The following is a 26554-nucleotide window of genomic DNA, read 5'->3' on the forward strand; positions in this document are numbered from 1 at the left end:
TGCTGTTTTCACATATTTATCTCGAGCAGCTGGTGCCTGAGATATGCGTTTGAACAGAGATGTCTTCCCTTCATTGTTGTATGTCTGCTCCAGGGCCATGTCACTCCAAACACCATTGAATTTTCCTTTGGAAGAGTGAACTGTGAAGTACCCAACCTGGATCCAGCAAACCTTAACCGAACTGTGTTCAATAGAGTAAGAGGATTTTGGGGGTAGGGGTAACTTTGGTTGACAAAAATGTTAATTTTCTCTTTAAAAATTGATAGAACTCAATCAAATTTGCTGTTTTAATTAGCCATGGATACCATGTTCATATCACATTAAGAGAAATTAGTATTCTAATGCAGCATCTGCCTATGATGAGAAAAGTTCTAAAGGCCATCTTCAAAAAACGTTATTTTTAAGGCATTTTTCACAAAATTATGTACTTTTACGAGGTTTACTTTCACAAAGACAATCTTTTTTTGTCATTTTACAATGCACTGATTGAATTCTTACATTTAGTTCACATTTATTTTTCATGAATGTGATTTTTTAATTTTTTTAGAAATTTTATTGACAATTGCTGTTTTATCAAATTTTTCAAATCTTCCTCAAACAAAAACGGCCGCCAAAATTTTTCGCAAGAGCTTATGAATTGCCAACATTGGTTTTCATGAACTGCAAACATATATCTAAACATCCTGGGGGTGTAAAATTTTATAGCAGAGGCTGTAAGGTCCAACCCTAAAACAGCCTCGTACACAGGTTGGCTCCCGGACTACATGCAACGATGTGCCAATAGATTTGATTTGGCTGAAGTCTGCTTGAGGCTCTGCCCAGACTAGCCGCTTATAAAAAGGATGGGAGGAGCATTTTTCTGATAGTTTTGTGACAGCTCGATGATGGTTATTTTCAGGTCCAGTCAGTTCCAGTCAGACCCACAGTGCCTCGCAGCGCCTCGCAGCTCCGACAGCTGTCTGTTTGCTTGTGGCTCCTGGTGGCTCCTGATGGAGGATGACGGTTGGACTGTTCCTGCTGGTTCTTCTTGAGACCTGCCCTTGGCGTACCCGATTCTTGGCGTCCCTGGTTCCTGGGGGTGACTACGTAATGTCGATTGGTGTTCAAGCCTGTTTGCGGGTGGGTGCACGGCAAGCCAGGGCACTGGCAGTGGACCAAGTCATGCTCACACATTTCGGGACATTATATTTGATGCACGACGACTTCTACCATGGTCAGCCGAGACCGTATTTCTTCCCCCCCCCCCCAAATGATCTGCTGGGCACCCTTGTCTCGTGTTTAATCGTGAAGTAAAGCATAGTGATAAGCATCTGCTCTTTGTCTGTTTTTCCATCAATGCCTGTTTAATTCCTTATTTGCTTGAGATTATTTTGATTGATTTGAATTCATCTATTTTCACCTACTAGGAAATAAAAAGTTCTTCAGTTTATTTATTTTTTCCTCATTAATAAATTCCGTGTTGACATTTCAACATGTCTGTGCTTGTCCTTTCCTTCCATTGATCCAGCATTGTCTGAAACTCGATAGACTGAGAGGTAATTACCAAACTAATTAACCTGTCATAGTCAGCAAACACCAGCAGTAAATGCTCAGCCGCCCTAATTAAGATCTAATCAAGAAAAGATTGGTGCATTGCCGAGGGTGCACTCCACATTCAGGAAGCAACGTGACCTCGAGTTAAATGGCAAAATTAGACGGTGGACACTGGAACTCGTGGTTAACTGATTGGCATTCGTGGTTGTAAAGCAACCCAATGCACCACAAAGTTAATTGTGAGTGGTGGCTCCAGGTCAGGCTCTTCCTAAGAGAAACAGGGATTAACCCCTTCATGACCGTATATGTATATATATATATATATATATATATATATATATATATATATATATATATATATATATATATATATATATATATATATTGTTGCCGTATGTATATACATAAATGTTGTTGTGGGCTGGGGGTTGGGTGAGAAGACCACCAGGGGGGAAGCTATCTCGGGTTCCAACCAGACTCCCCGGAATTGCAGGCTGTCACACATGGATAATTCAGTGACACGGCGGGTTGCTAACTGACCGTGAACGCCAATAACTAAACCACGTGACTTAGGGTCCTCCATCGAGTTTGTCCAGTTACCTAAAAATAACCATGTGATCTAATTCTCGGTACGCCTTGTCCGAACCGGATCACTTTACCAGATCAGATGCAGCCAGGTGACACTGCCAAGGATGTACCGGCAAAAAGAAATGGATCGTTGGGAATAAAGTCCTGGCTAGGTTAGGATATGGACCATGCCGGATCAATGAAAGAAAAGACAAAAACGAGCTGGGAACATTTCTACAAAGGATTTATTAACAGGCAGGTCAGGAAAGATATGTGGCACGGTGAATGTTGTTTGTTGTTGTCTGCAGCAGGGATAGAAAGAAAAGTCTGATGTGACAATAAACAAGCAACTTACAAAAGCAGACACAGAGCAGAGTTATCCTAATATAATTTTTTGTACAATCTGAACTTAAGCGAGGACAGGCGCCATTATATGAATGCGCACGCACGCACGCACGCACGCACGCACGCACGCACGCACGCACGCACACACCGATGAAGAGGAGTTCATGAAGAGAAAAAGGAGAGGAGATGAGGCTAACAGTCTCTCAATACCTTGCACGATTGCCTGTCTGTGCCACCAATACGTTTTGGGGGATGCTCCGCAAGGCAATACCTCCCTGACAGCTGGCGCGTCATCTCCCGCTTCATGGCACTTTGAGCAGCTAAACGTCGATCCAAAGAATGGCATGCCTGACAGACGTGAAGGAAGGACTTTGGGCGGTGTCAGAAGGCAGAGTCCGGAGCAATGGGTGGATGGGTGGAGTTTGCGGCAAGGCGGTAAAGAAGGCGGAGTCGGCAGGCGGAGTCAGAAGGCGGGGTCTGGAGCAATGGGCGGAGTCAGTGGCAAGGCGGTGATGAAGGGGCGGAGCCAGCAGGCGATGGGTGGGTTGTCCATCACAGGCCAGGACGAGCAGACAGGAGTGGTGCACAGACACGACGACAGGAACTGGCACTCGAACCGGAACCGGATCTGGAACCCGAACCTTAATCCATCAGCAGACGGGAATGCAGCAGTAGATGATAAATGGGGGTTCTGGAACGCCCATTCAAATGAATGGGAAAAAGGGAAAAACTTTCTGACCCAAGCCCCAAAAGCTCAAAACAGGAGACTGATTTTCTCCCCACCTCTCCCCTTCCCTCCCATACAAGCAAATGTAAAATTGAGACGATGAAAGATTGAGACTGACTGATGAAAGCACTTCTTCCCTTTCATATTTTCATTCCACTCATAGAGCGAACAAGCGAATATTTGTTCGTGTTCTACATCAGGGAATAACTTGATTTTATTACAACATTCATTTCAATCGAGTATATTCACAAAGAATAACTTGGAACTTGGTTCTTGGTTGAGCAGAAATGAAATGATAAACTTCTCTTTATGCTCTTATTTGACCACCTCCTGAGCCACATATCATTTTGAGATTGTATTAAATTGTTTTTCCATTGTTCAATTGATAACCATCAAAGTATTCAGTCCATTCAAGGATATTAATTTTTTTTCTTTACATCCTCCAACTTCTTTGTAATTAAATTTATCCGCTTATTTGTTTTATCTACTTTTACCCCGGTTATTTCTTCAATAAGACTGATTTAATATTTCTCACATTCTTTATGTTTCCCGTTTAAATACAAAGGCTGATTACATCTCCACTCTTTGGTTTGGTTATTGCTTGGTTCCATCATTTACAAATCAGTAAAAAGATGGCGGGAGCCTGTTAAAATTTCCAATCCAATATCTTAACACTTATCCTTATAACTATAAGGGAGACGATTGATTCCATTCTCTAAAATATTTATTTTATCATCAAAAGCTCCCAATGCTTTCTTATTTATCTCTTCTGTATATAATTGATGTTTATAACTTCTTATTGTATATATTTTTCTGTACTCTTCCTTCTTTAAGGTTAAACAGTTGTAATAATGTTTAAAGTATATTGTTTCCTTGATTTTATTATATTTTATTCCCTTCAGCTTCTTCCTACACCTATCAATGTAATTATTATCAATATACGTGAAAGCATAAGACTTTGATCTCAATCCTAAAATTCACTCATGACCTTCCCACCCAATTCATCTTTGAACTTACCAAATTTGCTTTTTATTCTTTGATGAAAACAACACATCACCTGACTTATAATTACTTGTATCATATATATCAATATTATCAATCATATCCTCATATACATCACTTGTCTTAATTTCAAATATAAAACTATCTGTATCCATAAATAACAATGACACATTATCTTTATACTTTGATTTAAATTATTATAGTAATAATCATACATTAACGACTTTGACAAGTCAAGAATTGATGTTCCTATATAAATAGGATTATCCATTTCAATACTCTCTTTCTTCAAATTAATAGCAGAAAAATTCTCTGAAAACACCTCCGCTCGCTCAAAACTTGGTCTATTAATTAACTATGAAGCCTGTTTCCAAGATGTAGCAAGACTTATGTTTTGTCAATTCCGAACATTTTCCATAGTCTTTCCAAATACAGCATTATTCATTATTTATAAAAGTCCTTCTCAAAATCTTTTTTTGCTTCTGTTCTCCTTTTTGTAGTAAAATCAATATACTTCTTTAACCAAGGACTATTTAAATTTCAAAATCCGATGAATTTTCCTCACTCTCAACCCAGCAGATAAATATTGTCTCAAGTTCCTTTGATGCAAAACATAACATTCTTTATCATTTCAAGTAGTAAGTAGTTTTTCTGTAGATTTACCTTTTATATTAAATGACTGTTGGTTATCACTTTACCATTCTTTTCTTGGACTTTCTTTCTCAGGTGCATAAGGTAAGTCTTTATGTTTGTGATGAAGTTCTTCTGGATATTTTAAATCAACCTCAAAATAATGTCCAACTTCAGTTTCATCCAATTCTTTTTGAGAGGAGATAACAATGTCAAGTGAAACTTTTTCATAATGTTTTTCTTTAACCCATTTAAGTTTTCCATTAGGTAAAGATTGAGACATAGCCCACCCATACAAATTGTTAGCATCCTAATTCATCAGGAAAGAGTTGTCCTTATTCTTCTTATAATCAGGAAGATATTTGTTATTTGCTTTCGCATATCTCTTGGAATATACTTGAGATATTCCTCCTCTTTTAGCCTTCTCGATCATGAAAAGCACATCTATATCACTGATTAATTCCAAATTCTGTTTTGTCATTTTTAACATAGCCCTCCAAGCCAAACTCAGGGCTGTGTAATAGTGAGCAGGGTCAAATCCAAAATAATTTTTATTATGACAGACTGTTCTAAAAGTTTCAAACACATCAGCCAATAACAATACATCAGTTTTCAGATACAAATCATGATATTCTCCAAGATTGTTTATATTAAACTTCTTAATCTCGATCAGAAATATGAGTTTGATTAAACTTGCTATACAAACTTTCCCTTGAAGGAAGTTGTGTTTCTTCAAACTTCCCAAATGAATCCATGTAGTCATATGGATATATTCCCTTTTGTGATAAGAGATCACTCTATTCTTGATTTGAGAAATGTGATTTAAGATTCGGTAAGTTTTTAATATTTGATGCTAAGTTAGATAATGGACTTGCCATAACCTTGTATGTGTCAAGAAATCTGATATGGGTTATGGGGGATGTATGAATTGTTTTTGTGAATGAGATGCATTTTTGATCTGTGTTAGGAATGGCCGAAATATCTCCAGATGTCTTTGAAAGTTCATTTATCAATAGATGCGTGTCATAGTGAGTGTTGTTGTGAAGAAAGACAGGAATATAGTTTGGGGGCTTGTAATTAAGACTACAATGGGAATGAGCTGGACCTCTATATTTTCCCGTAAGATGACAATGATCCCGACTTTGACCTCTCCCTCAATTTTCTCCTCACAAATATGAGAAATACTGTTCTTTCTAAATTCCTTTTTCTCTCGCTTTTTAATGACATTGGTTTATAGGTTTTAACCATTATTTGTCTTCGTCTTCTACAGTCTTTTTCCAATAGTCTTACAAACTCCTCTGAAGCATCTTCTCCTCTATAAAGTTTTAACTTGTATTCATCACCAACAGATGATTTGATACAATAACAGAAACCACAAGGAATATGTTGTTGATATTTATTTGTGTACGATTTATTTGGATTTTGAAAAACGGTATCTATCTTTTCAAGGATACTTTCAAAATCAGCATATATCACAAACGGATGTTTTATAGATTTGTTAAAATCTTTGAAGATGTTTGAACCTACTTTTGGTAAATTGATGACGGTTGATTTATGATTACTACAATATTTCGAATGTTTATTTAATCATTCTTTTGTGTAAAAGTAGTTGAGAGATCTCTTACAAGGATACGTTTTACATTTTCTCTTGTATGGTTGTGATTTGGTTAATCTTGATAATTTTTGATGAAAGCATAATGTGATTTTTCCATTGAAGTAAAGTAGAGAAGGTCAATGTGTGTTTCATCATTTTTATAGTTGTTTGAAATTTTTAATATCTGAACTTTGTTTGTATCTGTTAATCTGTATACATTAACATATAGATTATTCATTTTCTCAAATTTAGGAATATCTCTCAATGACATTGGAAACTTTAAATCATTAACATTTAATGTATTGTTACGAATTTGGGAATTCCATTGCACACAACATACAGGTTCCTTTCGTCCGCTATGTCGATAAGTGCTTGTTCCCAAGATAGCTCACCTTTCATTGTTTAAATGTTCAGAAATCGATTAGATGCGCTGTGGATCGATTTAATAGTTAGGGAACAAACAATGGAGACATCCCTCCCCTCTTCTGCGAAGAGGAATAACCCTGCCGTCCCGTGACTCATGGTGTCAACAACTCTCTCCCACCCATGGTTGAGCGGGGGGGGAAGGATCACGAGGGCATGAGTCACGCCGGGCGTGGAGGAGGGGGGGGGCGGAGAAGGATAAGGACGAGATCCTTTCTTTGTTCTTGGTTAGTCAGCTTTTTGCTTCGGCAGAGAGTAGTCGTTCAGCAGACCTTCAGGTCCTGTTTGTCTTGGGTTAGGGTTGAGACCTTCGGAAGCTTTTTGCTTCGGCTGGCTCAGTGAGCTTTGGCTGAGGCCTGGCTCGGGAGGCTTTTTGGAGGCTTTTTGCTTTGATGGTTCCGTGAGCTTCGGCTTCTGCTTGGCTCGGGAGAGCTTTTTGCTTCAAGATGCGCTGTTTGGAAGGAAGTTGAGACAGTTGCTTGGCTCGAGCTGCGAATGGTGGCTTCTTCTTCTTCTTCTTCTTCTTCTTCTTCTTCTTCTTCTTCTTCTTCTTGGTTTGTGGAGCTCTTTGTTCTCCATTTTCGTTCGCGGCTTGGTGCGACTCATCAGCCTCTTCTTGGAGGTGGTTGCTCGGGGAAGCGACGCATCGACAGGAAGGATCGGTGCCTCGTCTCACCAGCACGTGTTGAGAAGCGCGGGAGGATTCGCGGGAGCTTGGGAAAGATCGCGGCTCGGCGATTGGATCCAGCTCGCTCTCGCTGGGGCCCGGGTATGAACAACTTGAAGACCACACGAGGTGGAGAGGTTCGAGATAGGCTCTGGGTTTCAGCTCACCTGTCCTCCGAGCTGGAGCTCATTATTAAAGGCCTCTGCCACCATTTATTGGGTGTGTGTGTGTGTGTGTGTGTGTGTGTGTGTGTGTGTGTGTGTGTGTGTGTGTGCGTACATGTGTCTGTGGGCCCATCTAATAAGTAGGAACTGCTGTTAAGTGCAAGTGACTGTACATAATAAGTAGACGGTTGTAGTTCTTTTGTCGTGCTTTTTTTGCTTGTATAATTGCATACGTGTTTTGCCTTGTTTAATTGCATACGTGCTTTATTATAATAAATGTCCTTGTGTGAATGTAAACCTGTTCATTGCGTCCATTCCCTCATTGAACTGCCCCATCTTGCACTCGGAATATAGTTGGTTTTTAAATAACCGATAAATAGAATCGGGTCCGGCGAGGTCAGGCGATAATACCCACTCGTTTATCCCAGAACGGAACGGACTGCTTCAGCGGTTCATGTCCAAGCAGGCCTTCGCCGAGGTACAGTCCCTCGGTAGGTTACCCATGCGGGTACTTAGGTATATCGATATTCGGCGATTGACCCTCTTTCGCGCAGGTAGAATATGGACTGGGACGTGGTGGGATTAAAAACCAACCAGTGACTGGTTTCTGGCGTTGTTCCAGAAAGTCACGACTGGATTGTCCGTTCGGTGGGCGAAGTGACCGCTATTGTTTAGACGCGGTCGTTCGCACGCCGACGGGCAGAAATTCAACAACAGTATTCTCGTATTTCTAATAATGTTCAACCCTTTCAGGATTCCATTGTGGAGGATGTAAGTGAGCAAGAACAGACCATAGAAAACATTTATTATCTTTGTTTTGAATATTAACAACCGCTTTCTAAAGTTTTATCTCTTTTGGGAAATCAATATAAGAAGAAGCTTGAAGAGGATCTGATTTTATGATGTGTATATCTAAAAAGATTATTTTTGTAAGAGCAAATCCACTACATACTACAGTGTTAGCAACATCTTGTTCTTGTTTCTGGAGTTGATCATAAACATCACATCTCACAAAATCTCGAAATGATGAGATAAAGTGAGGGTTTGTCCTCATATAGGGGGTAGTTTCATCATCTTCTCTGACTGCATTCAATTTTACTCCCATATAAAACTTAAAAGTTTTCATTTCACTTAATGTGTTTTTAATTATAGTTTCAACACTTTGTTTAACCATATCAACAGATCCAATGATTGAAGATGGTCCAGGGTCTTGAAAGCGAAACAATCTTATTTTTATATGCCCTTTAAATGCCCCGTCAGTGTTTTCAATGGAGAATTTAGTGGCACCTTCCCTTTCTTCATTGTTCTTGTGTTTGCGTGATTGAAGGTGTTTATTATTAAAAAAAAATTAAGAATATCATTATCACATCTATCACAATGTTTTGTTTCGTGGTCAAGTGGAGATATTTGTCTGAAAAGATTGAATGTGTGTTTGTATTGGTTTGAAGGTGTTTTTTATAACATATTTATTCATGATTACAAACATCGCAGTTCGTTGTATTCACCATATTTATATAACAAAACTTTGCTTAAAATAAAATTTTTTCATGAAAATTCAGTTTCATTTATTGGTGAATCTGTGCTTAAAACAAATTTATCCTCCAACGTTTTTCACTTAATAAATACAATGTTTCAAGAGACAAAAGACAAGTTTCAAGCAATCTCTTCATTTGTAAAAGATACTGAGAAATATGTCGAGGATGTAAAATTGAATAAAGATAAATATAACAACTATTGGATAAAAACAATTATGGTGAATAATATGAGTTCTTCAATTTCCTTCAGTGGAAGGGCTTTCAGTATATCTGGAAGAACATCAATTAAAGTAGCTCTCACAAAAGTTTCTCCTCTCCTTCTGGCAATATATTCAAAACTAGAAAAAGCAATGAAACAAGACAAAGTATCAAAAAAGAAAAACCTCATGGATGAAGCTTTAGAAATAAAAGATAAGACCATCTGTAATATGCAAGGAGAAATTTGTAAATTTTTTCAACAACCTGAAAGATTTAAATCTTTATGCAATAAAGGATGTTAATATATCAGGTGAAATGACATTTCGTTCAGTAGTAGTTAAGGACCATTTTAAAATTACCGTTAATGTAAAAAATGTAGTAGTTGAATCTGTGAATGAAAAAAGTATATAGATATAGATGGTAATGTTTTTTCTACTCATTAAATACGAGTCATTATTCAACTGAAGATTTTGAAGATGATGAGAGTGATGAACAGAACAGAAGAATCTCTGTTGGACCAGAAGACAGTTATGATACCAAGAGTTTGTGTTCAAACGATAGTTGTGAAAGTAGTTTTATAGATGATTGTGAAAGCACCAATGAAACTACTGAAGATGATACCGAAGATGAATTTTATTTGAAGTAAATTTTACTTTATAAATATGAATAGTTTATGAGATTTTGAGCCTCTTGAATTTCCTCATTCTCTACATGAAAAATTTGAGAATTTTCCTGCGTATGAAAGACGGGGATTAAAGAGTCAAAAGCCTGCCTATAAACAATGTATGTTCTGTGATTATCTTGTAATTAATGATAATAAAAAAATATAAAAAGGAATATAATTCTTTGAGATTTACACCAAAAATGAATTACTTCACAAGATTGATTCCGCTGATCCCATTGGACGGCGTACCATAACATGACCAGCTCGATGGTTGAATGGATACAAATTGTACAGCCAAAGCGGGAGGACAATACAGATTTTCACAGTAGTACACAATAACTGCAGGGATTCAAGTGGAGAACTTTTGGCGGTGGAATGAATTCATTGTGTACAATAGACCTGTGCAGGTATTTTTTTACCCCCTGATAGGTGGAACAAAAGTGAACGCGATGGGCCACAGCTGATGGCCTAATTTGGTGTTGGAAGGATGTGGTTTCCAGAACCGCAACAACATATATTTATTTATATATATATATATATATATATATTTGTTACGGATCTGGAAGCAATATACATTCAAACATACAGATGTCCCAAGAGTCAGTTATTCCGTTAAGTATATGTGAGACAGGTACCTTCCTTTTGTCTAGTGGAGAATCAAAGGTGTGCGTTGCGACGGCTTAGGACGTAGGTTATATCTTCAAACCACAAATCCTCCAACACCACATCCAGCGGACCATCCAGCCTGCTACTGAGCGAGCGCTTCACTCGCCCAAGCCGAAACCCAGCCCAGGAAGGGCATGCCGTGGACCCCTGTCCAATCAAGACGGACGGTGACGTGTGCTTCACCGAAACCCCGCCCAGGAAGGGCATGCCGTGGACCCCTGTCCAATCGAGGCGGACGGTGAAGTGTGCTTCACCGAAACCCCGCCCAGGAAGGGCATGCCTTTCTTTCACCCACATCATACAACCTCTTTCACCCACGCTTTACGTGCTTTTCAGCACACATTTCGCCACACTTGTATAAACACATTTCGAAACCGCACAAACTGGAACAATCACACTGGGGATTTGCGTTTACCACAAGGGGTCCCGGGGCCTTCACACCCCCCAAGCTTCGCATGCACCCGTCCACAGCAATCGCCCCCTCTAACTCGCAAAGCTCGACCGGACCCACCTGGTCGAGATCCGCTTCAAGGGGGAAATATTCCCTCCCCTCGTTCCATAAGGAGGCTGTCCGGCTGCTTGCACTGGGTCATGACACATTCCGTCAGCTCCCCCTCATTGTCCTTTGCTAACTCCATGTGTGTGTGTGTGTTCGTTTTTCACCCCGTCTTTATCGTGTAGTCTCTCCTCTACTTTTTCTAACTCCCGCGTCTCTGTTATTTCTTCTCCTTCCCACGTCTCCCTTGGCGTCACCTTTACCTCTTTATTATCTCCCTCGTCACTTCGTTTATTATTTCTGTTTCTTCCTGGCTCCATTTTCCTTCTAATTTGAGTCATTCTTCCTCCCTGAGCTTTTTGAGTTGTTCGTTATCTTTCCGGAATTTTTCCATCTCTGTGGACTCAAATTTTGCTCTCTCCTTGAGTCGGTTAATTTCAAACTCGTTTTCTATCGCACCATCTCTCATGTTCTTCATTCTCCAATCTCATATTTTCTTGCAATTGGTTGATTTCCTTTTCCTGTTTCATTCGTCGTTCTTTCACGATCTCCGCGTACTTCAACCTTGCTCTCTCCTTTAGTCGTTCTTGTCCTTTTTGTTTCTTCCTCCACTCTCTCTCATGCTCTTCATTTTCCATTCTCATAGTTTCCTTCAATTGGCTGATCTCCTTTTCCTGCTTCATTCGTTCTTCTTTCACTATCTCTGCGTACGTCAACCTTGCTTTCTCTTTTGATTGTTTCTGTCTTTCTTTTTAAATTTCTTTCACCCACTGTCTCTCATGCTCTTCATTCTCCAATCTCATAGTTTCCTTCAATTGGCCGATCTCCTTTTTCCATTTCATTCGTCGTTCTTTCACTATCTCCACGTACTTCAACCTTGCTTTCTCCTTCAGTTGTTCTTGTCTTTCTTTTTGTTTCATTCCTTGTTCTTTTTGTTTCTTCGCCCACTGTTTCTCTTTTTCTTCATTCTCCAATCTCATCGTTTCCTTCATTTTGTTGATTTCATTTTCCATTCCTTGTTCTTTCACTATCTCCTCTTACTCCAACCTTGATTTTTCTTTCAATTGGTCAACCTCAAATTCATGTTCTTTTTGTTTTCTTTCCCACTGTCTCTCATGTTCTTCCTTCTCCAATCTCATAATTTCCCTCAATTGGTTAATCTCCCTTTCCTGTTTCATTCCTTGTTCTGTCACTATCTCCTTGTACTCCAACCTTGCTTTTTCCTTTTGTTGTTCAGTTTCAAATTCATACTGTTTTTGTTTTCTATTCCACTGTCTCTCTTGTTCTTCCTTCTCCAATCTCATAGTTTCCCTCATTACTCTTTCTTGCCTCTCATTCTTTAATCTGGCCTTGGCTTCTAATTGTTCGATCTGCATCTGTACAGTGTGGTTCCTTAACGTTTCATTCTCCGTTCTTGTTCTTTCCTCTCTTAACATCCTCAGCTCGTTTTGCAATTCCGTCTCTTTGTTTTGGTGTTTCCGTAACTCAGAAGCTTTTTTTTTCTAATTCCTCTCTCATCTCCACACCTCTTTCACATTCTTCCTTCCTCATTTCATCCACTCTCTTGCTCATCTCCTTTAGTTGGTGAATTTCCAATTCGTGTTCTTTTTGTTTTCTATTCCACTGTTTCTCTTGTTTTTCATTCTCCAATCTTAACATCCTCAGCTCGTTTTGTAATCCCGTTTCTTCGTTTTGGTGTTTCCGTAACTCAGAAATTTTTTCCCCTAATTCCTCTCTCAATTTGCATGCTTCCTCCCTCATTTCATCCCTTCTCTTGATCATCTTCGCACCTCTTTCACATGCTTCCTTCGTCAATTCGTCCATTTTCTTACCATATTCCTTTCGATACTCCTGATATTTCTGTTCTCTTTTTATCGGCTCTTCTTGGCTTTCTCTTTCCTGATTGCCTGTTCTTACCTCTCGCTTCAGTTGTTCCAATTCCACCTCGTGTTTCCGTTTTTCCCTTTTCCAGCTTCGTTTTCCATTCTTCTTCCAAGTTCTTCCTATCCCGAGAATTACTAATTTGCTCTTCCTCTATTCTTTCATTCAGTTTGCTCTTCTCTTGTTACAACTCATGGGTATACCCCTCTACTTTACTCATTTCTCCCTGTAGTTCTTCGAACTGTCTTGACTTTTCCAACAATTCTTCCTTCCTTTCCTCCAGATGTTCCTCTCCTCTTTTTATCCTCCGTTCTAGGCTTTCTCTTATCTGATTGCCTGATCTTACCTCTTCCTTCAGATGTTTCAATTCCAAATCGTGTTCACATTTTTCCTTTTATAGCTTTTTTTTCCATTCTTCCTCCAAATCTTTCCTATCCTGGGAGATACCAACCTGCTCCTCCTCTATTCTTTTGTTCAGTTTGCTCTTCGCACATTCCAAATTATTGGTATACCACACTACCAAATTCTTTTTCCCACATAGTTTGTCGGCTCTGTTGGCTGTCATATTTTTGCCACCGAATTCATTCCAGTGCATCGGCCAATCGCTGTGTTCCCCCGTACACACAATTTTTCTGAAGCTCGTGTGCGTGCCATTGTGACTCGTCCACTCCACTTTGCACCTCCTCGATATACTCTTCATAATGCTTCACCTTTTCCAAGACATCCCCCAATTGTGCCTGAAGCTTGCCAATGTTCACGTAGTCATCCTGCCATGCCTGCCATGGCACCTGCCGTGACCACGTGGTCTGAATCGTTGGTTGGGAGCCCACGCCTTGTGTCGTGCCGTTCGCTGTGCTATTAATAGCAGCCCGCTCCGTGTTGCGCTGAGGTGCGATAGCGTTGCTATTTTGCGACTTCGGGTCTGTTTGCCGGCAAAGTTCATGCTCAGTATAGGGTGAGCGCCCCCACATTATAATTGGTGATGGGGTTATAAAAAGAACCGTCCTTGGCCATGGATTCTACATTAAAACATATTCCTAATCCACCATGCTCCCGCTCACCTTGAAATGCCATCTTTCGTATCGGAACAATTTAAAAAGCTCGTAATTTGATGGAACTGGAGGGTCACCTCGCACACCCTTGATCCGGTTCCGTTAATTTTGTTGGAGGCGGGATGGATTCGAATGTCACTCCCGGACACCAGTGTTGTGGATTCTTGCCCACCGGCGTGCGTACAACCGTGTTTAACCAATAGCGGCCGCTTCACTCAAAGGACGGACAATCCAGTCACTGCTTTCCGGATCAACGCCGAAAACCAGCCACAGGTGTGTTTTTGAGAACACCACAACCTTGTCCATACTCTACCCGTGCTACAGGGTCAATCGCCGAATTGTCGATATACCTAATTAATCGCGCGGGTAGATTACCGAGAGATTGTACCTCAACGGGACCGCTTGGAAACGAGCCGCTTAAGCAGCTCGCTTCCTTTTGGGGATAACTGAGCGGGGTATTATCGCGCAGTCCAGTTGGACCCGATCACTTTACGGGCTATTTAAAAACCAACTATATTCCGAGTGCAAGATGGCAGCTCAATTAAGGAAAAGACGCAACAAACGGGGTACATTTAAACAAGCACATTTATTTACGAACAACACATAAGCACGTATAAACAATGATGCAGTCATGCAGGTATGCAAAACACGCATGCAGTCATGTATCAATCAAGCAAAAGAGCTACTACCGTCTATCTATTATGTACAGTCACTTATACAGTTCTACTTGCGGACATGGCGCCACAACTTTCATTCAAAAGCAAGGAAAAACCCCAGGACAGACGAGGGGATAGACTGGACCTCTTTGGGTCTTTATTGCATGGAGCCGTGTAGACCGCAGAGGCCCCGCGAGGCTGCGCTGGTCACCTTCACCTCGCTGGGGCGACTCGCGACGTCCCATCCCTACGGCAGCTGTCGTGACCGCGGTCTGGCTCAGGCCTCATCTGACGGCCTGGTGATTCGGGCCGCGCCGGCAACGCCTCAGAGGAACGAACGGGACTTATGCTCTTTCGGAGTTGATGCTCTCTTTAAGAGACCGTCCTTCCCTCAGCGCTGCTCGGACTGTCCCGAGGCCCGATCACCGCGGACCGTTTGATGCTGGCTGGCGACCTCTCTCCGTCCCACATGAACGCGCCATTATGCGTGACACGGCCGGCCTGCTGTGCTCTCCGCTCCGTCTCCTCGGTGAACCCGGACTTCCACTGCCCTCCACTGGGCTCGAACTCCGCTCCTCACACCGCTCCAGACCCCGACCGACTCCTCGACCGGCGCTCTGCACGCTGTTTTATAGGGTTCGTGAGGCGAGATCTGATCTCCGCACCTTCACCGCTGACCCCCACTGGCTCCGCCCCCTCGCTCTCCTGATCCGAATTCCGAGGCGAGGTTTGGGGCGAGCAGACGTGGCAGGAATCATCGATGCTGAAGGGAGAGCGGACGTGGTAGAAATCGCCGTCGCTAGGAACAAGGAAACCACCGCATTTGTTTGCAGCGACCTTGCCATGGCCGGCGCAAAGATGGCGGCGCCCGCGGAGTTGAAGGTGAATCGATGTTGTTCCGTTGTTGGGTATTGGGGGAGATGCAGTTTGGGAGATGGTGGCTGTGGTTGGCATTGTGGAGAAGGTGGTTGTGTGAGGGTGGTTGTGGAGGAGGTGGTTGTGTGAAGGCAGTTGTGAGAGCGCTGTTGGTGGTGGAGGTGGTTGCTGTGAACGGATGTGAGAGCGTTGTTGGTGGTGGAGGTGGTTGTTGTGAATGGTTGTGAGAGCGCCGTTTGTGGTGAAGGTGGTTGTTGTGAACGGTTGTGAGAGTGCTGTTGGTGGTGGAGGTGGTTGTTGTGAACGATTGTGAGAACGCTGTTGGTGGTGGAGGTGGTGGTTGTGAGCGATTGGTCCAAAATCACGATAGTAAAAGAAAAATGGCTAACTCAAAGATCACAGCCCTGATCACACGAATAAATCCCATTAGACAACGGTGGGGAAATACATATATATATATATATATATATATATATATATATATATATATATATATATATATATATATATATATATATATATGTGTATATATATATATATATATATATATATATATGTGTGTATATATATATATATATATATATATATATATATATATATATATGTGTGTATATATATATATATATATATATATATATATATATATATATATATATATATATATATATATATATATATATATATATATATATATATATATATATATATATATATATATATATATATATATATATATATATATATATATATATATATATATATATATATATATATATATATATATATATATATATATATATATATATATATATATATATATATATATATATATATATATATATATATATATATATATATATATATATATATATGTATATATATATATATATATATATATATATATATATATATATATATATATATATATATATATATATATATATATATATATATATATATATATATATATATATATATATATATATTACCTTTACCAATTGTATAATACCGATAAAATTAATGATATAAAACATTGATATGACTTAGACAATTGTGAATAGGTTGCCCACAGATATTTTTGAACCCCACCTCTTCTCCCCTCTATTTCAAATACAACATGCACTGTGTCAATGGACTTTTGAACTACAAAAGCAAATTACATCTCATCGTATTCAGTGAAAAAGCAGATATCTGGTCATCGAGAACATTGTAGCAGTGACATTAATTTGAATGATAAAGAATTCTGTGTGAACCAAATCTTGTCGACATTGTATGAATATACAGTTTTCTTTGTAATATGTTGGAGGAATATATTTCTTACTTGGGTATGATATATTATGATAAAATGCTTCCTGGCACCTGGCAATATTTAAGAAGTACGAAATATGATTGCGTTTCGAACGTGTACAATTGGCTATCCATCCTGCATCTGGATTTGGCTCATCCATCATGAGGAAAGGTGAGTTCTCACTCTGCTCGGGGAATGTAGACACACAAAAAGGTCTTCCCTGTGGAAACATCAGGTATGTTTCTCATTTGCGATGATAAATGCATTTGCACAGTGCGTTGAATGACGGCCGCCACAAAACAATATGTGTGAGAAAATAGAGTCAGATAAAACCACCACCATCGCTTTCCCCCTCATCCACCTCCATGTGGCTTCAAAAGCACCTTCCCGAATAACCCACACTGCCCAACACGCCTTCCATCCTTCAGTTAAATTCCTCCAAGAAAATGGGAAGGCACGCCTGAATGAGTGATCGCAATGCCCTGTTTTATTAATGCAACTTTCTGAGAATTAATGCGGCCACATGCCCTTTGACACTTTGCATCAGCCTCAGGGCTATCTCCACCAGTGTTTCCTGAAAAAAGCAATTGTTTGTCACGTCATAGGCTTAACGCTGTGCTTGTACCATATATCATGCACCTGGGTAATTGTTGTCACAGTGAAAATCTTGCAGATTTCCCGTTAGGGAAACATTGCGGTTATAGCATTTTATTACACATTGCACTTCGTGTGCAATTTTAAACAAAGGGCATCAGGTTTGACCCCAAAAATAATGCCAGTGATTTTTTTATTTCGGGGGAACATGCGGATTGATAGCTTGTTCTTTTATTGCTCAGGGCTGTCCCCCTCCTGTTGCCATGCCGGGATACAACTGACATCTTCTTGTTCTCGTGAATCAACGCTGATGACATTAAACTAATGATGTTTTCAATTATTTTTGTCAGCAGTATCAAATTGCCTTAAATGCCAATCTGATGAGGAAGATAGAAAACAAATAAATTCGTTCCCTTCTTCCTGAATGTTTCTGAAGCCCCATATTGGTCCTCCAAGTTGGCAGCTCACAGCAGTTACAGACCAGAAATGGAAACAATGATGTCCAAATGGAGGCAGGACAATACTGGAGGTTGGTTCAAATCCAGCTGACATCATAAGTATTCAGAATTTAGGTCGGTTGAGGTGGGAAAGAATATATATATTTGAAGAGAAACCAAAAAAGCAATTCTTCCCCACCTCAACCTACCGTCATCTTCATCGTCACGATCACTATCCCCTGGTCATTTATTTATTTATTTGTGGTGAGTAAATCCGTTGCTTTTAAAAGAGTTCAGAGCCTTATGTGCTTCTTGCGATCCCTGCATAATTTCAAACAAACGAACTGTGCTTAGCCGTCACTTCTCTCATGGGTTTAATCAAAAGACAGCATGTTGTACTTTCACAAACATATTGCGTGTCTTACTACGAATCTCAATTAGGATGGAAAATGAACGAAAACACGAAAAAAGGATCTTTTATAGAACGTTGTTGTTGTTGCTGCTGCTGCTGCTGCTGCTGCTGTCGTGATGACTGTAGATGTTGTTTATTTGATCCTTCAATGTACTTTTAGATATTTTTCTATTGATTCAGGAAATATCACTAAAAAAAAAAAAGTGTGCTCCTACCGTGTCCTTCTGGAGGGTTCCTGCTGTCGTGGAACAATAAATGTTACTTATTGTTACATTTAATATAAATGTAACAATAAAAATGATAGCAGTTCGAACTGCTACATTAAGCTCACATTTCCGATTCTTCTTCTTCAAACCTGGAAAGAGCACTATTAAGGTCGTGAATTAAAACTGATGACATTAAACTAATGAAGTTTTCAATTATTTTATTGCTCAGAGCTGTCCGCCTCCAACAAAGCCTGGTTTTATCGAGGTAATGTCTCAACTCAGTGTGATGCCCAGCCCAGAGTGGCCACGGGTATGCGCAAGGAAAATGGGGTGCATTGTAATTGGCAATAAGCCAACAAAACAGCAATGGGGTAACTGCCTCTTATGTCTCCCTACTTGATAATCAACGAACACTAACTGAACTACAATTGAAACCTGGAAGGGACAGAGTGTGTAGTTGTGTGAAAGGATGCTATTCTGAGAAAGGACACAGTGGCCTGGCCACTCATGTCAAAAGACAGAGATTGTTTGGCCACCATTGGTTAAACATCAAACGGAGCCACGTATCCAGATATCGGTCTTACTTACCCTCGTCAGGATGGCATCCCATATAAATATCAAACCAATGATGACCAAATGTGACCATTGAAACCAATCATGTTGAAGAGAAACCACTGAAACCCACCTACATGAAAATAAACCACTGAAATCCACCAAGATGAAGAATAAAACACTGATACCCACCAATATGAGAAACCACTGAAACCCACCAACATGAAAATAAACCACTGAAACCCATCAATATGAAGAGAATAAACCAATGAAACCCACCAATATGAAAAGAAACCACTGAAACCCATCAAGATGAAGAGATACCACTGTAACCTAGCAAGATGAAAAGAAACCACTGAAACCCATCAAGATGAAGAGAAGAAACGACTGAAACCCACCAACATGAAGAGAAACCACTGAAACTCATCAAGATGAAGAGAAACCACTGAGACCCATCAAGATGAAGATAAGAAACCACTGAAACCCATCAAGATGAAGAGAAGAAACCACTGAAACCCATCAAGATGAAGAGAAACCACTGAAACCCATCAAGATGAAGAGAAACCACTGAAACCCATCAAGATGAAGAGAAACCACTGAAACCCATCAAGATGAAGAGAAACCCACTGAAACATGGAAGGATCATAAACCAAAACAAGAGATGGCTCTGCATTAAGGAAATAAATAATATGAAGGTGTATAAAATTGGATTACCAAGGAATCAAGAGCAAGTAGTAATTAAATGACATGTTTACAATAACAATGAAAAATAAAAATCTGAAAAAAAGAAACATCAATATTCTGAATATCATACAGTCATAAAACATCACATGATATTCATGTTGATTATGATGATGTGAATTCTATGAAAAGGAATATTTAGCGGATGATGATATAAACATGCCTCAATGTTATGAAAAACACTGCTCATGCAAAACGTCACATAATTGCTACATATGTCAAGCATTAAGTTCTGACTTACGAGGTGTGCAATCCTGTATATGACAGGCTGGGGAGGTGGAGGGCGGTTGGTGTTGTTGTGCAGCAATAAAGCCAGGTTCCTTGTATTGAAAACAGGGGGGCGGGAGGGGTGAGGAGGTTGACAGCAGAAAGGAATTCTGATTAAAAATGGGGAGTGGGAGGGGGAGGGCCTGTGCTGGTGAATTGTGAGTAGTCAAGTGTGTGGCAAATGAGGAGAATCAGAAAAAGTGTACACTTTCCAAAGAAGAAGGTGGTGGATCGATGAAGGTGACTGTGGATGGGTTAACAAAAAAGGATGAACTATTCTTGCTCGTGAAGCATACTATCGATCTGGTTAAACCCCTTCCACTGTTCCAAATGTACAGATGAAAATTGCAAGTCATCTCCTCAGATGAGCCCAGCCATTTTTTAAACTCCATAACGATTAGACAAACACACAGACACACATACAGATAATTCCCTTATTTTAATATCGCTAGAAACACCCGCTCCCTCCCACCCCTCCCGCTATGGAAACCCTCATGGGGACGGGGGGGGGTGGGGGTGGGGGGATGGGGGGGAGGTTGTGCGCAAGACCTAACCCAAGGTATCCTGGTGGAAATTGGCCCAGACATTTGGTTTATATGTTTTTCAGATGTAAAAATATACATGGACGATTGCCATATTTAATATACAGTTTTTATAGAATTACTTTTGCTCCAACTTCCTTAGAATTACTCCAAAATACTGTTTTTCCTCCACAGAATTTAATGGTGACATGATAAATGTGATGGATAACCACCAGCAGGGGACTTGGTTTATCAAAGTCTGTTTGCTCTGTGGTGCGGCAATGGTCCAATTATATTGGGTCAACATGACGTGGACTCACAGAGATGCTAAAACTAAACCAGCCAGAATGAAATCAATACAAATAAATGTCTGTGTGTGTGTCCGTGTGTCTCCTCCATAACAACAAAACTATAAAACCGAGCAGCCTGAAACTTTGCACGCATATGAAGAAAACTCCTAGGAAGTGCAAGAGTGAAAATTGGGTGTTTGGATTAATTAAAACACCTCTTTTGAAGATAATTGAGTGAACAAAAGATTTAGGAATGTGCCAAAAGTAATCAGCGGCATTGAGTGATATGATTTAATGCATCCACAGCTTGACCAATCCGTTTGCCGTGTTAACATGTTTAAGAAATTACAGAGCCAATTGTTTTTTTTCCACCTGTCACATGACGATTGCCAGCTGTTTATAAAGATTCATGTTTATGCACATCTCCTTGAAACGTATAGAATGAAATGTTGTTTATATAATTTGTTTATTGAAATTCCTCCAAAACAAGGGCGAAGGCTCCTCAACGTTTCTGGGTTGTTTACAGTACGTACTGTAGTGGGTAATCACATAGACTCTAATCTGCCGAATCCTGAAGAACTGCCGATATTGGCCAAGCACTAATACTGTGTGTGTGTGTGTGTGTGTGTGTGTGTGTGTGTGTGTGTGTGTGTGTGTGTGTGTGTGTGTGTGTGTGTGTGTGTGTGTGTGTGTGTGTGTGTGTGTGTGTGTTTTCGGAAAGCATAACATTTTCTCTCTGCTAACTCCCCTCCCCACACCTATCTCTATATGTATATATATATATATATATATATATATATATATATATATATATATATATATATATATATATATATATATATATGTATATATATATATATATATATATATGTATATATATATATATATATATATGTATATATATATATATATATGTATATATATATATATATGTATATGTATATATGTATATACATATATATATATATATATATACATATATATATATATATATATATACATATATATATATATATATATATATATATATATATATATATATATATATATATATATATATATATATATATATATATATATATATATATATATATATATATATATATATACACATATAATTTTATATATATATTGTTGCGAATATAATATATATATATATATATATATATATATATATATATATATATATATATATATATATATATATATATATACATATATACACATATAATTTTATATATATTGTTGCGAATTCGCACCCACCGGCGTGCGATCAGCCGAGTTCCTCTAATGGCAGCCGCGTCGCCCACCGGACAGACAATTCAGTCGTGACCCTCCTGGAACTATCGCCAGGAACCAGTCACAGGTGGGGGTTTAACCTCACCACAGCCCAGTCCGCATTCTACCCACGCGAAATAGGGTGAATCGCCGAATGTCGATATACCTAAATAGCCGCGCGGGTAACCTACCGAGGGGCTGCACAGCGCCGCAGGTCGGCTTGGGACACGGATCGCTTAAGCGGCCCATTCCGTTCTAAAGCGATAACCGAGCGGTGTTATCGCCGACCTTGACGGATCCGATTCTCTTTACCGGGCGTTCAAAACCCACTACTCATTCCACGATGCAAGATGGCTTTTCAAAAGGGAAATAGGACATGATGAATGGGATACATTTATTATAAAGCACACGTATATACAGCCAAGCCAGTCATGCAATGTACAAGCAATAAAAAAGAAAACGTTACGACCCGACTATAAGCAAGGGTGTATTTACAGCACAGTTACTTAAGGCCCGGTCACACCTTGACGTTTTAGCCAGCAATGGCAACGTATTAAAATGTATGTAAAACGCTGGCTGACGTTGAACTTTTGATGTTTTTTTTTTAAGATTCGGACGTATTCATAACGAGTTGGTCGTATGCATAACATATTAGTAATGGACACAGAACGTTTCGTTGTGTTATAGATAACTTATACCAACGAATGCTGAACCTGTTGTCGGCCTACACAACCGATGCCCAACGATAGTCGAACTTAGGCATAGCGCATTGCACGCATCGCCGACGATGTCGTGACGTAGCCTATTAAAAGGCTGACGCACAACGATTCGAATCATAACTGCCGTAGAAATGGAAGTGTCAACATCGCGGTCACACCTTGGCGATCTTGCCAGCGTATGCCGACCTAAGAAAAATGTGTCTAAAATGTTGGGGCACGTCAAATACGGTATGAGTAAGGTTGGTATACATGAGTAGAACGCTAAAGCACGCTATCATACGTCGTAGTAAGTAGAGTACGTCAAGAAATTTTAAACATGTTCAAAATTTTACGACGTACTCAGCGTATGACACACGTTCCGCATGCGATGGGGATAAGTTTTACACACGATATGTGGACGCTTACACACGTCCACAAAGGCTACTTATAAGCTACTCATAAGTCAAAACACGTCGCGGTAATGTCTTTTTTACGCGAAACTTATTTCTAACTTATGTTTGACGTGCTTTGAACCAATTCTTTACGTAGTCCCAACACACATTGACGTATGTAGACGTATTCCAATGACGTCTTCCGGTCGACAAAAAAAAAATGAACGTGTTTCTAGCTTACAACTGCCATATAAAGACGTGTTCCCAGCAGTTTTGGGAATTGGTATATAAAAATGCTGCTCATAAAAGGGGAACCCAACAGTGTTTTCGAGTTCCTTTTTGAGTCGATGTCCATGTCAGCAGTAACAGTATCAGTATCAGTATCAGTATTAGTATTAGTATTAGTAGTAGTTTGTTCATGTTGGCAGTAGTAGGTGAGTGTGAGGGGGAGGGTGTGGGTTATGATGGATCCTCCTTGCGTCCGCGTGTCCACGGGTAGGTTCATAGGCTGCCACTCAACGATTAAAATGGCTGCATCTCCACTATTGAAAGTAGATGCTTGCGCTCAACAATTGGATTTTTTTTTTTACACTCAACGACTTTTAAACGGTACCACTCAACTATTTTCATTGTTTACAATGAATGATTTAAATTGCTGTCACTCGCCTTTGTTTTTTGACGCTGGGGTTTTGAAATTTGAAGCGTTTCTTCTGAACGTGTTAAAACGCTCAAACTCGACTATTTTAAATAGACGCTGCCGATGGACAATTGGAATCATAGCCAAGCTAGACATCGAAGTGTGAACATCCTCATCATGCCGAAGAAAAGTTTGAAGAATGCTGCAAATAAGTGTCCTGGCCGTGGCCGTGGACGCTGACGCAAGGACGATCCATTATACCGACGTCTTTCAGCCTATGAGTAACTTAAAAGTAACGTCTGTCGACGTGTGGCAACGATCGCGTAACGTGCCAACAACACGTTAATCATAGGTTAGAAATAAGTTTCGGGTACGCTAAACATTACCTCGGCGTGTCTCAACTTATGATTAACTTACAAGTAGCATGTGTTGACGTCTGTCAACGATCGCAGACCGTGCATACAACTTGTGGCCAGCGTAGCGGAACGTGTGAGTCATACGCCGGCATACGTCGTGAAATTTCAAGCATGAAAAAATTTGAGGACAACCAAAAAGTACAACGTTTAAAGCCAGCGTACAACGACGTATGGCAGTGTTTTTCAGCGTGCTCTCAATGTTATCAAAACTTACCCATAACGTATTCAACGTGTGCCAGCGTTTTAGAAAAAAAATTCAAAAATCGGCATACGTTGGCTAAAACGTCAAGGTGTGACCGGGCCTTTAGCAGGTTCTACTTACAGGGATACGGCGCCACAGCAGTCATACAAAACAAAAGGAAAGACCCCCTCATTGGCAAGGGGGTAGACGGGGTCTGTAGACCTTTATGGCCATGGGCCGTGAATGACCGAATGGGCCCACGAGACCGTAGCAGGTTACCTGCCCCCCCGTTAGTGGTCGTCGAGTCCCTCTCCCATGACCGTCAGCGTGGTCGCGCCTGGTTCCGGCCTCCCACACAGCCGGCGAACCCTCTCCGGCACCCCTCGTCCAGACGCGCAGGTCCACCACACAGCCGGCTCTGCTGCGCCTTCCGTCCGCGTCTCCACCAACTGGCCGCTCACAGGACCACGAGCGCAGGAACCAAGCGAGGAGAAGAAAAGTCCACAACCGAGAGCATAAACCAAGCGAGAGGCAGAGCGAAGCCCCAAGGGGTGACCAGTGCCACGAGACCAAGAATGAGGGCGAGGGGGCGAGCCTCGCGTGCGTCCGCCCGTTATAGGTCGGGGCTCCGCCCTTCGCCCCAACCGGCTTCTGGCTCCACCTCCCTTGGAGAAGGTTCCCAAAAAGGGGCGTTCCTCACTCCCGTCCGCATCACACCGCGCATCCACCAATAAGGAGCGAGCTGCCGCCACCCCTTTCCGTCACACCAGCCTCGAAGGATTCAGGCGGAAGAATCAAGCGAGGGAAAATTAGGCGGGAAAAACCCCACAGGCTCCGCGAGAGCTTTTGTTCTGTCAATCCTGCACGCGTTCTCGGACGATTCCCGATGCGGAAGCCGTCGTAGTGTGGATCGTGGAGGATGGCGTTCGGAAGCGGGGGTAGTGACGAAGTTTGTGGTGGTTGTTGTGAGGGAAATTGTAGCGTGGTTGGCGTTTTGACGTACTTGGTGGCGGTTGTTGTTTGCATGTAGGTTTGTTACGTGCTTGGCGTTGCGGCGTACTTGGTGGCGGTTGTTGTTTGCGTGTAGGTTCAAAATAACGATAGGTAAAGGAAAACGGCTATCTCAAAGGGTCGCAGCCTGGTGAACACAAGGAATTCCCTCTAAATAACGGTGGGGAAAGCCGTCTGAACACTCACTTACCGGCATAGCGAATCTAAGGAATCTTTATGGTGTTCTGCGAATTTCCACAGCCGTAAAAAAAAAAAATATATATATATATATATATATATATATATATATATATATATATATATATATATATATATATATATATATATATATATATATATATATATATATATATATATGTATTGGTTCACGGAAAAAAATATTATCACGAAAAATATAAGTGACCACTATATTGGTTATTGTTGTGTGTCTGTCTATCTGTCTGTCTGTCTGTCCCGAGCATAGCTCCGTGGGTTTGATCCGATCCTGATGAAATTGTGGTGGGAGGTTTATATCGTGATCGAGTTGTGTTTCCTGAAAATGGGCGTGGTCCGCCCATTGTGGGCGGAGCCACGCCCAAAAAAAACTGTTTTTAGGGGGTAGCCGATTTCAATTTGCATCTTCTCATCGGGGTTTTGTCGAATCTGACAGCGGTTTCAGTATTTGGTTAGCCCAATGGCACCTGCATAGCCCCACAGAGCTTGATTTGTCATTTTCGTCCCAAGGTCAAGGTCACAGGGCCACGAACTTAGAAAATTGCGATTTTGACACAAATAATTTTCTTCTCGGAAGGGTTTGTCGAATCTGGCAGGGTTTCGGTATTTGGTTAGCCCAATGGCACCTGCATAGCCCCACAGAGCTCGATTTTTCATTTTCATCCCAAGGTCAAGGCCACAAGGTCACAAACTTAGAAATTTGCAATTGACATAAAAATCCATCTTCTCCGAGGGGGTTGTCGA

General features: G+C 40.5%; 1 long non-coding RNA gene across 1 annotated transcript in view; it reads right to left on the reverse strand.

Annotated features, from left to right (window-relative positions):
• The window catches only part of LOC147029326 (uncharacterized), a 225352-nt gene that overhangs the window by 125647 nt on the left and 73151 nt on the right, over positions 1 to 26554 (reverse strand). Inside the window, exon 3 of the long non-coding RNA XR_015055704.1 lies at positions 20148 to 20226. This is a non-coding gene — a long non-coding RNA (uncharacterized LOC147029326). The remainder of the gene's footprint in view (positions 1 to 20147; positions 20227 to 26554) is intronic.

The sequence above is a fragment of the Eptatretus burgeri genome, chromosome 3 (genome assembly GCF_056783735.1).
Source record: "Eptatretus burgeri isolate ZD-2024b chromosome 3, Ebu_testis_v1, whole genome shotgun sequence".
Taxonomy (NCBI): Eukaryota; Metazoa; Chordata; class Myxini; order Myxiniformes; family Myxinidae; genus Eptatretus; species Eptatretus burgeri.